The following is a 12,855-nucleotide window of genomic DNA, read 5'->3' on the forward strand; positions in this document are numbered from 1 at the left end:
CGTGAAACTTCATGGGAGATGTTTATTAACTTAAAAAACCATCCAAGAATTTTTCCAGAATTTATTTACTAGTGTAAGTATTTTATATGATTTAACACTCTATTTTCTTATTATTTTTCATATAAAAATAAAGAAAATATATATTGAGCTGAAAATTTCCAAAATGCATCTTCATACAATTTAACAACAATGAAAAATTGTTTTCTTATTTTTGATGTTGAAAACCATGCCTAAAGACTCAATAAAATGTATAGAGAAAACTTGGTTCTTGTGATTTATGTAAAGATTATTGATGTTACTTTGACAATTTTTGCAACATGTTACAAAGACTTTTGAATCAAGATCTTTTTGTTCCTATTAATACATGATATTAAGAGTTTAAAATAATTTTTGAATGATTTGTAGTGATGAATAAGTCCTTTGAACATGCAACACAAAACAAATGTTCATAAGGAAAGTGCTGTTTGAGCAACAGTTTTGTAAAAATTGGTAAAAATCGAAATATTGGAATTTTCCAGTGAGGTCAGATGGGTTTGAAAGCTAACTCAAAATATTATATTTTAGAAAAAGAATCACGAATTTTGGCTAAGAAATGAGTGAGATATGACAGTTTAAAGTCAGGTAAAGAAATCTGGCAGATTGCATGCATGATGATTGGTTAGAAAAGTGGGTTTTCATCATTTCCTTGAGTAAATCTTTTCAAGTATTTTAAATATATCATGATAAACTCATATTTTAGTCATGTTTCCAGAGATAAAAGGATTAAAACTTATCAAAATGTATACATGCATTTATGAACAAAATTTTGTTTCTCAAAAACTCTTAACTTGAGTTTGATGTTTTACTCCTTAAAATCGATTTTTGCACTAAGATCATGAATATGCAACCTTGTTTATCATACATGCATGGTGTTAAAACACATCCATCATGTTGTAAAAACCATTTTAACAAAAAGAAAACAAGTTTGAAGAAGATGAAGAAGGAGAAAGTGTAAGAAAAAGAGCAAAACTTGAAGGAAAAGTGAAGTAGAAATCGATTTTACCTTCAAGAATACCACAAGATGATGAAGATTTCGAGTTTGAGGAGTGTTCTTGGGTTTGTTTTCTGGAAAATTTCTTGGTTCTTAGAGGGAGGAAGAGAGAATGGAGTGGTGTTTGGAGAGAAAAAGTAGAGAGAAGGTAGAGAGAGTTTTCTAGAGAGAGAAAGAAGAGAGATGTGTGTATGTTGGAGAATGAGAGTGTGAGAGAGATATGGGGAGAGAGGGATCCGATTTTAGGGGAGGAGAGGCTCTCTCTCTCTTGTTTCTTTTATAAAAATTCAAATCTTTTATAAAAATATCCAACTTTTTATAAAATGTGCACCTTAACCTAGTTTTTATGCATAAAACTCTTGATTTTTGACTTATAAATCAAGGGTAAATGTTAATAACTAAATCTTTATTTTTCATTGAATTTTATTTCATAATAATTATTATGATAAGATAATATTATAAGGTTCATAATTGTTTTTATAGGATTTTTAAGGTTAAAGTTTATAAATATGAGTTTTTAGGGCTTTTAGGGTTTTGGAGTTTAATAAACTTTGAATATCAAAATAAATAGAATATTTGAGACTTTAAATTATCTTATGGTATTATAACTCTTTTATAGTTATAAATAATGTTTGTAATTTATTTTTATCGGTTTATTGGCATTCTATGTAGTGATTCCGAGATTCAAGCGAAATTGAGGAATCAAGTATACTAGTCCTAGTCTTCAAATTTGACTTAAGTTTCTATGAGACTTTGAACTAACTTCTACTTCTAGGTCAAGTGCATGATGTGTGTACATGATTCATGAAATATTGTTCGAGTCAAAGAGTGATCCAAATATGGATAGTCACTACAGCTTAGTAGATGTAGAATTCACATATCAAGGTGAAATCTAAGTACACCATCCATTGTTTCTATCTGTTTCCAAGTTTCCAGTAGGTTATAACTTAGTTTCTAATTACTAAGTCTAATATGTGTTGTGCCTATATGTGCAACTAAGTTTATCAAATCTAGAACTAACTCGAATTTTGACGGTTGTCACACCCCGCAATCAATGAAATGCAATTTGTTCATCAGTAAGTAGAATGACATTTTTACCCTCAAATTATTTATTTGCTGACAAGAGATGATACCCTGGTATTGGCATCAGCAAAGGCATCTCTGTTAACCACTTGAACAGATATATGTATGTGTTCAATAAAATCAGAAAATGCATATTCAACATCACACATGAAGTGAATAAAAGAACTTTTAGAGAAATAATGGCAGAAATCGGAAACAACAACAATCGAAACAGCAAAAATTGAGAAGTGAAAATCGAAACTTTTAGAGAAATAATGACAGAAATCGGAACTATTGATGCAGAAATCGATGCTTGCTAGCCGATGATGGCAGAAATCAGAAGCATTATGAGACGAGGAAGGAAAAATTGATGCTTATCCGATCAGATGAGGAAGCAGCTTCGCCGATGCTTGTTGGTTGTGAGAGAAAAAACGATTCATTGAAAAATGAGAAAGAAAGGGAGGCGATGGAGAGCTATCGATGGAGGCGGCCAATTTTCCTTGCTGATATCGCTTTTAGGTCACAATGGAAGAAAGAAAATAGAGGGTATGAGTGTAATTTTTTCAGTCAGCTTTATTTCAAAGTCTGACCGAGAAAGCCATATGGGCCAGACAATCTGATTGAGAAAGCTTCTATCAAACACATATTGTCTGACCAAGTCAGCTCAAATTGCTGACTCATTCCCAGTCAGACGGTAACAAACAGGGCCTTATTATAGCATATTCACAACATTTAGAGGGACTCATTTGTGTATTTGGACATACAAAAGATCCAAAATTTTATAAAATGGGTGATTTATGACAAGTATTTTCTATTCCACCATCCAAATTTCATTGACACATTCAATTGCGACAACGATGGGAAAGAGAAAACTGAGAAGGGAACATATCTTCAGACGATGGAGGCCCCTTGTGCAGAATCTGAAAAAAAATGGTCGAAAGAGGATCGATTTGCTGTAGTTACAGAATGAAAGTGAGGAAGATTTGGCTAATATTGAGCCAATGAAAGACTTCTTAATATGCGATTTCAACAGGTAAAAAATTAGGGCTTTTTTTTATGAAGATTGTAATGCCCCGATTCTCAGGTATTGAATTAAATAAGAATTTCTTTGGTTATAAGTCCTACTCGACGAGTTGGTTGCCTTACTCGTCGAGTAGCAGCGAGGTGGGATCGCGTGTTTAGTGACCTACTCGCCGAGTCCATAAAGGGACTCGACGAGTAGGAGCTGTCAGATGAAACCCTAAATCCCGGGGTTTTGCACTCTATTTAAGGAAGCATAAGCCTCATTGGCCTCTTTGCAGTCCTTGAGAGCTCATAGAAACCCTAATTCGTGTGGTACTTCATTCTTGTGTGTTGTAAGCTTGGAAAGAAGGTTTTTGGAGAGGAAGAACTTGGAGAGCAAGAGGATAGGAGCAAGTAAGGTGTGGGAATCCGAGATCTACCTCAGTTAGCATCCATTGAAGGTATCAAGTCGTCATCTTTACCTCTTTTCCTTCTAGACCTCATATGGTGGAGATCTAGGGTTTTTATGGTTTGAATGAGGTGATGTTGTGAGATATGAGCTAGATCTGAAGTTGTAACTTCAGATCTGGACCCTTCTTAAGTCCTAGAGTTATAAAGTTTCTGGTTTGGACGTGAATGAAACCTTCCTTGGGTAGGAAACCCCATTATGGGCTTGGATTGGACATTTAGAGCCCTTATAGCTATGCATGCACGTAAAGTTTGCAACTTTACGTGAAACGCATGCCTTAGAAGCTTGGATCTGTAGTTTGGAGCCGCTGCATGAACCAAATGAGTTTGTATGGCAAAAGGACTAAAGGGACTCGGCGGGTCGCATGGTCGACTCGGCGAGTCATATGAAGATAGGCTTGAACTCGACGAGTTGGAAGAACAACTCGGCGAGTCCGTTGAATGTTGCCATAGACTCGATGAGTTGTATGAACAACTCGGCGAGTCGGATGAGGTTTCCCCGACTTATGTATACGTGTGTAACCGTCGAGTTGCAAGAAGGAAACCCGACGAGTGGCCTTGGAGTTCGATCGTAAACCGAAGGAACTCGACGAGTCACTCCGTTGACTCGGCGAGTGGACAAGTACTCCAAGGAACTCGGCGAGTAGCCAAGGGTACTCGGCGAGTAAGGTCAACACGGACTGTTGACCTTGACTGAGGACTTTAACTTTGACCAGGGGATGACTAGTTGGTTTATGGAGTACCTTGTAAGGTTGATGACTTATGGGTATATTCGTATTATGGTAATAGGTGGTGGGGTCTTTGGCAAGTGATCCGAGAGTTGGAGTCTATCTACCGAGTCGATATCCGCGAGGTGAGTTATCCTCACTATATCGATAGGGTCTACGGCACCAAGGCCGACCCTTTAGTTGTTATTGTTATGGTATGCTACATGTGGTTATGATCTGTTAGATCGGAATCAGGATAGACAGTATGTTACGCTCTTATGATTCGTAGGGATTGGTATGTTAGTGACCTGCTAGGTCGGTGCTCTAGTTACGAGAGATTTCTATGATTGATGATCAGTGAGATAGATATGCTTGATGTTTGTATATGCCAGTATATGATAGTTATGCACACATGGTTATTGCTTGTTGGTTGGGTTGAGGCGGTCTTGCTTTGTGCTGAAGGCCAACATACCCTATGAGCGGTCCGGGGAGACTGTAGGCCCACGTGGCGGACCAGTCATGCCGAAGGTTCGGGATAGGATCAGATAGACTGTAGGCCCTGCAGGGCGGTCCAGTCAGGCCGATGGCCCAGTATGCATGTTATTGATTGTCTGTTACTGACGTGGTATTATCAGTATGGTATTGGTATTTTGGGGGTAGCTCACTAAGCCCTCGGGCTTACAGTTTTCAGTTTATTGTTTCAGGTACTTCAGGAGATCATGGCAAGGCGAAGGCGTGACCGTACCGCTCCTCATCCTTTTGATGTAGTTATTGGGACACTCTGATGAATAATTATTTGAAAACATTTTGTAAACAAATACTATTTGGTTTTTATTTATGATTGGAAAAGTTTAAATTTGGCGTAAATTTTTGGATGTTACAAAGATGCAAACTGCTTGAAATCGGGTAGAATACTTTTCCTTTTTCAATCCTGAGGTCATAAGATTTCTTTATGTATGTGAAAAAAAAAATCCCGAATATCTCTCTGAAAAATTTAAGTTCCCGCTAGTGTAATTCCATTTTCGGATTTCATACATCCCATTTGGTAATCTACGTTAATCAAAAAATGTATTTATGGTTATTTCACTTGGATTTTTTTTAAATGAGTTTATTTGTAGTTTCTAAACTTTTTACAAGCAAGAATTAGAGACATAAGAAGGAGTACACATTCTGGTTGTTGGAAATCCAAATGTTGGAAAATCGTCTTTTGCAAAATCCTTACATCAAATAGGCAAAATTAATGCTGCAGGTTATTCTGTTTTTTTGTTACACACACAATAGTGTGTTTTAAGGTGTATTTACAGAAATGACCATAATATGTTTGATATTTGACAAATTGACCACTTTTTGATCATTAGCACATCTGAGTTCTTTACTAATAAACTTTAAGCCTTTAAAGACGGGGGTATTTTGGGATTTTTTTTTCTAGAATTCAAGTTAGAAGAATTGAGTATTAGGTGTATATGCATATTGCATGTTTAATGAATCAGTGGTTTTTTTACTAATAAAGTTAAAGGACAGGGGTATTTTGGGAATTTTTTTCAATAATTCAAGTTAGAATAACTCTATATTTGGTGTTTATGCATTGCATGTTAAATAAATAAATGGGTTCTTTACTAATAAAGTTTAAGGACGGGGGTATTTTGAATTTTTTTTTCAAGAATCCAAGTTAGAAGAACTTTGTATTATGTTTTGTTGTAATGGATTCAAGGAACCCTTTGCTATTTTGCTCCTCCTAAAAGGAAATATGTCATTTGTTGATTGTAACATTTTAAATATTTTTTTAAAGAAAAAGGGAAGTTAAAACATGCAACTGTGAGTCCACATCCAGGGGGGACAAAAATATCACAAGTTTTAAGGTATAAATTTTAGGCTTAATCTGAAGTTTAATATTTATTTACCTATGTATTTATATAAAAAATTAATTTCAGATTGAAGCAATCCTAATATCTATATCTTGGACACCCCTGGGATTTTGCCTCCTGAGATTCTTGATGCTGAAATCTCATCTTTTTTTATTGTAGTTATAAAATCCAAACCCCATAAAAAGTTTATTAAGTTTGGAGTTTCAAATACAATCGGCGTGTTTCTCTTTTGATTCCGATCAAAGTCTTCACATGTACGAGAGTTCAATCCATCAGGTTGGTGAATAATCAAATTTAATATATATATTTTTGTTTCTTTTTGTGTTATTATCTTTCTGTTATGTCTGGAACACTAAAAAAACATCATACGTTTGAATATTACACGGTTTTGAAAACTTACTATGATTGCTTTTAAAATATGCAAAAAAAATCTACAAAATGTATTACTATAAATAAAGTCCAATTTTGACAATGCACTTTCAGAATTGTACATATCTTAAAACCATTCATTAGAATAAAAATTTTAAAGTACAATTCTATAATAGAAAAAATGAAATTCAGATTCTATAATACACAATACACACACACACACACACACACACACATATATATATATATATATATATATATATATATATATATATGAAAGTACATTGGTATTTATAAATGCAGGAGCTATAGCTGACTCTTTGATTGACCAATCAATGCTATGAAGGTAAGATTTGATGCTGCAATTTATCTGCAAAAAAATTAGAAAAAAGAGAAATTCATAAAATGGTTGACTTCATATCATATATACTAAATTATAAATAAAAAACCACCATTATTTCTTTAAAACATAAAAGGACAATTATGAGATTTTATATTTATGAAAGGACCAAATTGCCCTTTGAGTGAAATAAATGAAAAATAAACTTTCTGTTATAAAACTGTTAGAACAGAAAAGTATGATGATACAATATGCTAATAAGAAAATAAATAATTTACATTTCCCTTTTTGACCTTTGAGTAAAAAAATGAAAAAACAAAAATTTCTGTTATAAAATTCACATAATTGAAAGTTATGATGCTATAAATGAAAAAAATTAAACTTATAGAATGGTATTACAAGCCAAGTTCATTGTTGTAATGGTTATTAACCGGAAAAAGTAAACTTTTGGCCGAAAAATATAGCATAAAATGGTCACTGTAGCAGAAATATTGTAAGAATCGGATTGTAGAAGAAGGAGATTAGGAGAAGAAGAAATAAAATAAAAAAACAGATAGTGATTTACATTACAAGGTATAGTTGAGTTTCATACTATATACACTAAATTGTAAATAAAAACTACCATTATTTTTTTAAAACATAAAAGAACAATTCTGCCATTTTATATTTATGAAAGGACGAAATTGCCCTTTGAGTAAAATAAATGACAAATAAGTTTTCTGTTGTAATGGTTATTAACCGGAAAAATTAAACTTTTGACACAAAAATATAACATAAAATGGACACTGTAGCAGAAATATTATAAGAATCGGATTGTAGAAGAAGGAGAAGAAGAAAGAAATAAAATAAAATAAAATAATGAAAACTGTTAACTGATGATGCTTAAATTTGTTCATCCTTTTTTCTTTTGTTTTTTATAGAAAATATCGGCAAAGTATACAAAGTCAACTGATGGGTTCTATTCATACATGTAAGTCTCTTTTTACCCATTAAGTGATAAACGTGGTAAATGACAGAATGAAAACTGTTACATGTTTATCACAGTACAATTTGAGAGCATAACATAAACAAAATCAAATAACAGATAAAGCATGAATTTTAAGATGATGATACACTAACCTGATGATTTTGGTATTCTGTGAATTCTGTGAATGAAAGTGAAAGGTTGTTGAATGAATTTTAAGGTATTTGATGATATAAACGTATAACATATAGCCTATAAATCCGGAATCAATTTAAAATTTATATTTATATTGATTGATTATATGCAGAGAAATAATTCGAAAAAAAGAAAAATATATAGCTGATTTGTAGGGGTTCGAATTCAAATGGATTGATGTATAACAGTTGCTGGTTTTATGGATTGAGTGTAGCTAATTTAGGATATTTAGGATATATTTTAGGATATAAGATAATGATTTCTGTATATTAAGTCAACCGATATGCTGATTTGTAGGAATGACTGTCAATGGATGTTGTGATTATATGGGAAGGAAAAGCAGATGTGAGATTGGCGGTGGAATGACACGTGGCAGGATATAGTGTTAAAAAAAGAACACGTGACATTTAGGAGAGTGCTTTATTAAGCATGAAGATTTGAATTGATCACTTAAATTATCAACCATTGTTTGTTTGTAGGGTAAGGAAATACAATTTATTATTTTATATGACTCTTAATTATTATTGTCAATAATAAATTTAAAACCTAATTATATTGAAAACTTTCAATTATTATAAAAAGAAAATAAGTTTTTGACATCTTTTTTTTAAAGTTGACATGTGCATTAGGTTTTATATTTATAACATTTAAACATATTTAACTATCTTTAAAATATATTCTTTATTTTTTTTTTTTAAATTTGTTTGATATATTGATATTTAAATTAACATATTAAGCATATACTATACTGATAATTCAAAAAGAACACGTGACATTTAGGAGAGTGCTTTATTAAGCATGAAGATTTGAATTGATCACTTAAATTATCAACCATTGTTTGTTTGTAGGGTAAGGAAATACAATTTATTATTTTATATGACTCTTAATTATTATTGTCAATAATAAATTTAAAACCTAATTATATTGAAAACTTTCAATTATTATAAAAAGAAAATAAGTTTTTGACATCTTTTTTTTAAAGTTGACATGTGCATTAGGTTTTATATTTATAACATTTAAACATATTTAACTATCTTTAAAATATATTCTTTATTTTTTTTTTAAATTTGTTTGATATATTGATATTTAAATTAACATATTAAGCATATACTATACTGATAATTCAAAAAGTTTTAAAATAATATTTTACCTTTAATAACATATTCTAAATATATTACTAATTAAAAAAGATATACGAAGTATTTAATTAAAAAAGTTAGGGTTTCATTTAAACTAGGGAAGAACCCCGCTTTGCGGGGTTGGGTACGTCAAAGAAATGGACAAAACAGGAAGATTTTATTGAGTTACATTGAACTGATTACATTAAACTGGTTTTGTAGTCCCAATCCTTTACATTAAACTGATTACATTAATATACAATCAAATGATCTAAATCATACATTGATAGTGAATCAAACATAACCACTTTGTTGTCATTTACTTTCATATTCGGCTCAAGGTAAAATTCCATATGAAAAACTAATGAATTCCTTGATTCCAAGAACAAAAGGAAGTAGATTTTCAATCATTATAGTTGTCACTTTGTGGAGAATCAGTCATCCAAGTTTGCATTTGTTTACCAAATGCTAAAATCATACAATGGTTGTTTTACAAGTGACAAATACATGGTTGAAAATCTAATTCACTCTTATACATAAGAGGTCAAATCCTGATGTTATATACTCACTTGAGTACATCTTAAGATGTGAAAACGTGAAAAGCTCAAAAAAAGTTCTACGATTATGCAGTATGCAAGACAGCATGGGTGTAGGATCACACAATTAGAATGGAAGACAATCTAGCCTTAAAATATTCTATACTGGATTTAAAATTACACGGAATGAAAACCAGAGATACAGACATGGAAATCCCAATATACCAAAGATGTAATTGATAATAAGAATGTGATATTACACAGTTCCAAATGAGTAAATAAATTATAGATAAGAAAGGACCACCACTACCAGCCACAATGAAACTTGATTAACAGCAATTCCATTGGGTCAAAAAATGCTAAAATTTCAGATTTTTTGGTAAAGACTGTAAAAAGAGCAACATGCTTACAATTTGCAAATTTGTGTCCTAAATAAAATAGTTAATTTTATACCAAAATGCACATTTTAATAAAAGAAATCTATTTTCCATTCTTAAATGGTTTGTTTGTTTTAGAATATTTATTACTACATCAACTATGATTTTTACATTGATTTATTGATGTTTTATATTTATATTTCTTTGACCCACTCAAATAGAAGGAGTAATAAAGTATCATCTTACCTTCTGACATTGAAGGTAGTTATAATAACCCATATCCCATGCCTAACCTTTCAATCTCCGGGACTTTCCATCTGAACATGCAAAAAAATAAAAAACAAAGCAAATAAACTTATCATTATCATAAATATGATACTGGAATTGGGGAGAAGGACCAATATTACTTTTATTGCTAAGAAAAAATACAAACCCTGACATAAAATAAACAACAATCTATAGTCTATGCAAAATACATAATTGCCCTCGATCGACATCCTCATCATAAAAAAATATCTGAGAACGCTTGATCAGTCCAATCCAATGGGACAAAAAAAAATTACAACTTTTTGTTCCATACCAAAAGGTAGGATAAGGACTCACTCTTGACTTATCGTTTGCGCAAAAGATGTAAATGCCCCTATCTCAAAAAGGTTGTCCATTATAATAAACACAATCTATATAAATTACAATTTAAGCCTAACTCACCAGGTTACTTTTACTGTCTTTGACTATTTATCTTGTTTTTCATTTCTTTTATAGATACCTCATAAGGGACATAATAGGCATTTTGTATCTTAACCAAAAATGGCATACATGACCCCAACATCCTCACATGGAAAGTAAAACTTTTATGACTAGAGCACATTTAATGCACAAAAAGTCTAAAAATTTACAGGAGTAAAGAATGTAATCATACATCTATATACTCTCTCCCAAAAGCATGAAACTTATAGTCATCACATTTATACATGGAAAGGATGTTGCCAACGGTAAGCCCTACAAAGTCAGCCAATTTTTTCATAATTAAAAACAAAGGACTTTTTTGGTAGATAATAGCTTGAAAGTCTAAAAATGAGCTTAAAGATGATGCTTATTACTCGTGACAAATGAGATAGCCAGTTATCTAAGTAGCAACAATCATCAATAACCGTTATAATAACAATGAGATAGCCTAAAAATGAGCTTAAATATGATGCTTATTACTCGTGACAAATGAGATAGCCAGTCATCTAAGTAGCAACAATCATCAATAATCGTTATAATAACAATGCATGTGTCACTACCAATGGTAAGGACCAAATGAATGTCTAGTAACTTGTTTTAAATTATCCAAATTTATCTTCATTAATATGTGTGTTTATCTATCATGCTCTCATCCAATATCATAATTGAGGAGAAACCCGAAAGAAATGAACATTACTTGGAAAAAATTTCAGGAATGAGTTAGGACCCACCTATCATTATCATATCAATTCATATCTATATGTAAAGGAGAATCTAACATACCTTGCTTATCCATCAAACCTTGTGCTTGTTATAGAATGTCTTCACCTTTGTCCATGTTACACATAAACAATAGAAGATAATAACATAGTAACATTACGATTAAACAGATATATTTGGTTCAAGCATTTAATCAAACACGTTGTCTTCACAAAATACAAAATTGATAAGCCCAAAGGAAGAAAAGTGCATATGGAGATGGAAAAGTGAAACCAAGTCTACATGATTTTGTTCAAAAGAAACAATTATGTAATACAAAATTAAGAATTCCATCAAGAAGTAACAGAGATGGCAGTATGTACATGAAATCGACCAAAAATGAGCAGCTGTACAAACTAAGCAATGTTTATGAATAACTTATAATTTGAAGATCCTTATTGAAATTATGAAAAATCGCTTTATCCTTCTTGGTTTCAATTAGAACTTTATTCAAAAGGCTATTAAAACCCATCTTTAACAACAAATTCCACACATCTGAAGCACTTTGTAGAGAGAGAAAGAATTATAAAAGCAAATGCCCAGAAAGATTGATTCAAATAATACAAATACAAAGCACCCAGATTTACCTCTAATGGTTAATACACCGATGGAAGAAGGGGCGTTAATGAGATTGAAGACATCGAGAACCTTTACTGATGACAGGAGAAGAGCGAGCAACAATGAAAATGAAACACATAATTTCAGTTTGAGTAGGTATAAAGCTAATGAATCGAATTTATAGAAAACGTATAAAAGATAAATTACCGGAGAAGATTAGGTTTCAGGAGAGGAGATGGGGATGATTTTTTTAGGATTTTCCAACAGTTATCGATAGGATCAAGAGATGTCAGAAGACCTAGTAGGTAAAAAAATACAAGAACATGGTGTCAATAGTGGCCTGCAAGGTTGTGATGAGGGAGGAGAACTGATATTAGGATGAGAGGAAGGGCTTCACAATCGCAATGCGATGGGGGGTGCGGGGGAAGATGAGGTTCTAGGAAATCAACAGAAATATATCTGCATCGATTTCATCCTGATTTATTGGGATTGTGAAGAAATATTGCTGATTTTTTAGGATATATTAAGGGAAAATCTTAGAAAAACCCAACGTATTTTCAACCAAATGTTTAAAAAAACCACTATATTATTTTTTAGTACACTAAAACCCTTATATTTTCTAAAATTCTTATTTAAGGTTTTCTGAACTTAGAAAAACCTACTCTATTTTCATGAAAGGATTAAAAAAACCATTATATTATTTTTTTAGTGCATTTAAACCCTCATATTTTTTAAATTGTTTTCAATCTTATGAATTGTAACAATAGAAACGTTAAGAA

General features: G+C 31.8%; 1 long non-coding RNA gene across 2 annotated transcripts; it reads right to left on the reverse strand.

Annotated features, from left to right (window-relative positions):
- Positions 1–6,626: 6,626 nt before the first annotated feature.
- LOC145115259 (uncharacterized) lies at positions 6,627–12,555 on the reverse strand. Of its 2 annotated transcripts, XR_013711490.1 has the most exons (6): positions 12,284–12,555; positions 12,106–12,171; positions 11,543–11,587; positions 10,953–11,032; positions 10,280–10,350; positions 6,627–6,873 (listed from the first exon to the last, which is right to left on the reverse strand). It is a non-coding gene; the product is annotated as an uncharacterized LOC145115259 (long non-coding RNA). The 2 variants fall into 2 exon arrangements; XR_013711489.1 differs by lacking the exon at positions 10,953–11,032.
- Between the last annotated feature and the right edge of the window lie 300 nt (positions 12,556–12,855).

This window comes from Lactuca virosa, chromosome 5, assembly GCF_052849685.1.
Source record: "Lactuca virosa cultivar CGN04683 chromosome 5, Lactuca_virosa_CGN04683_v6, whole genome shotgun sequence".
NCBI classification, from domain to species: Eukaryota; Viridiplantae; Streptophyta; class Magnoliopsida; order Asterales; family Asteraceae; genus Lactuca; species Lactuca virosa.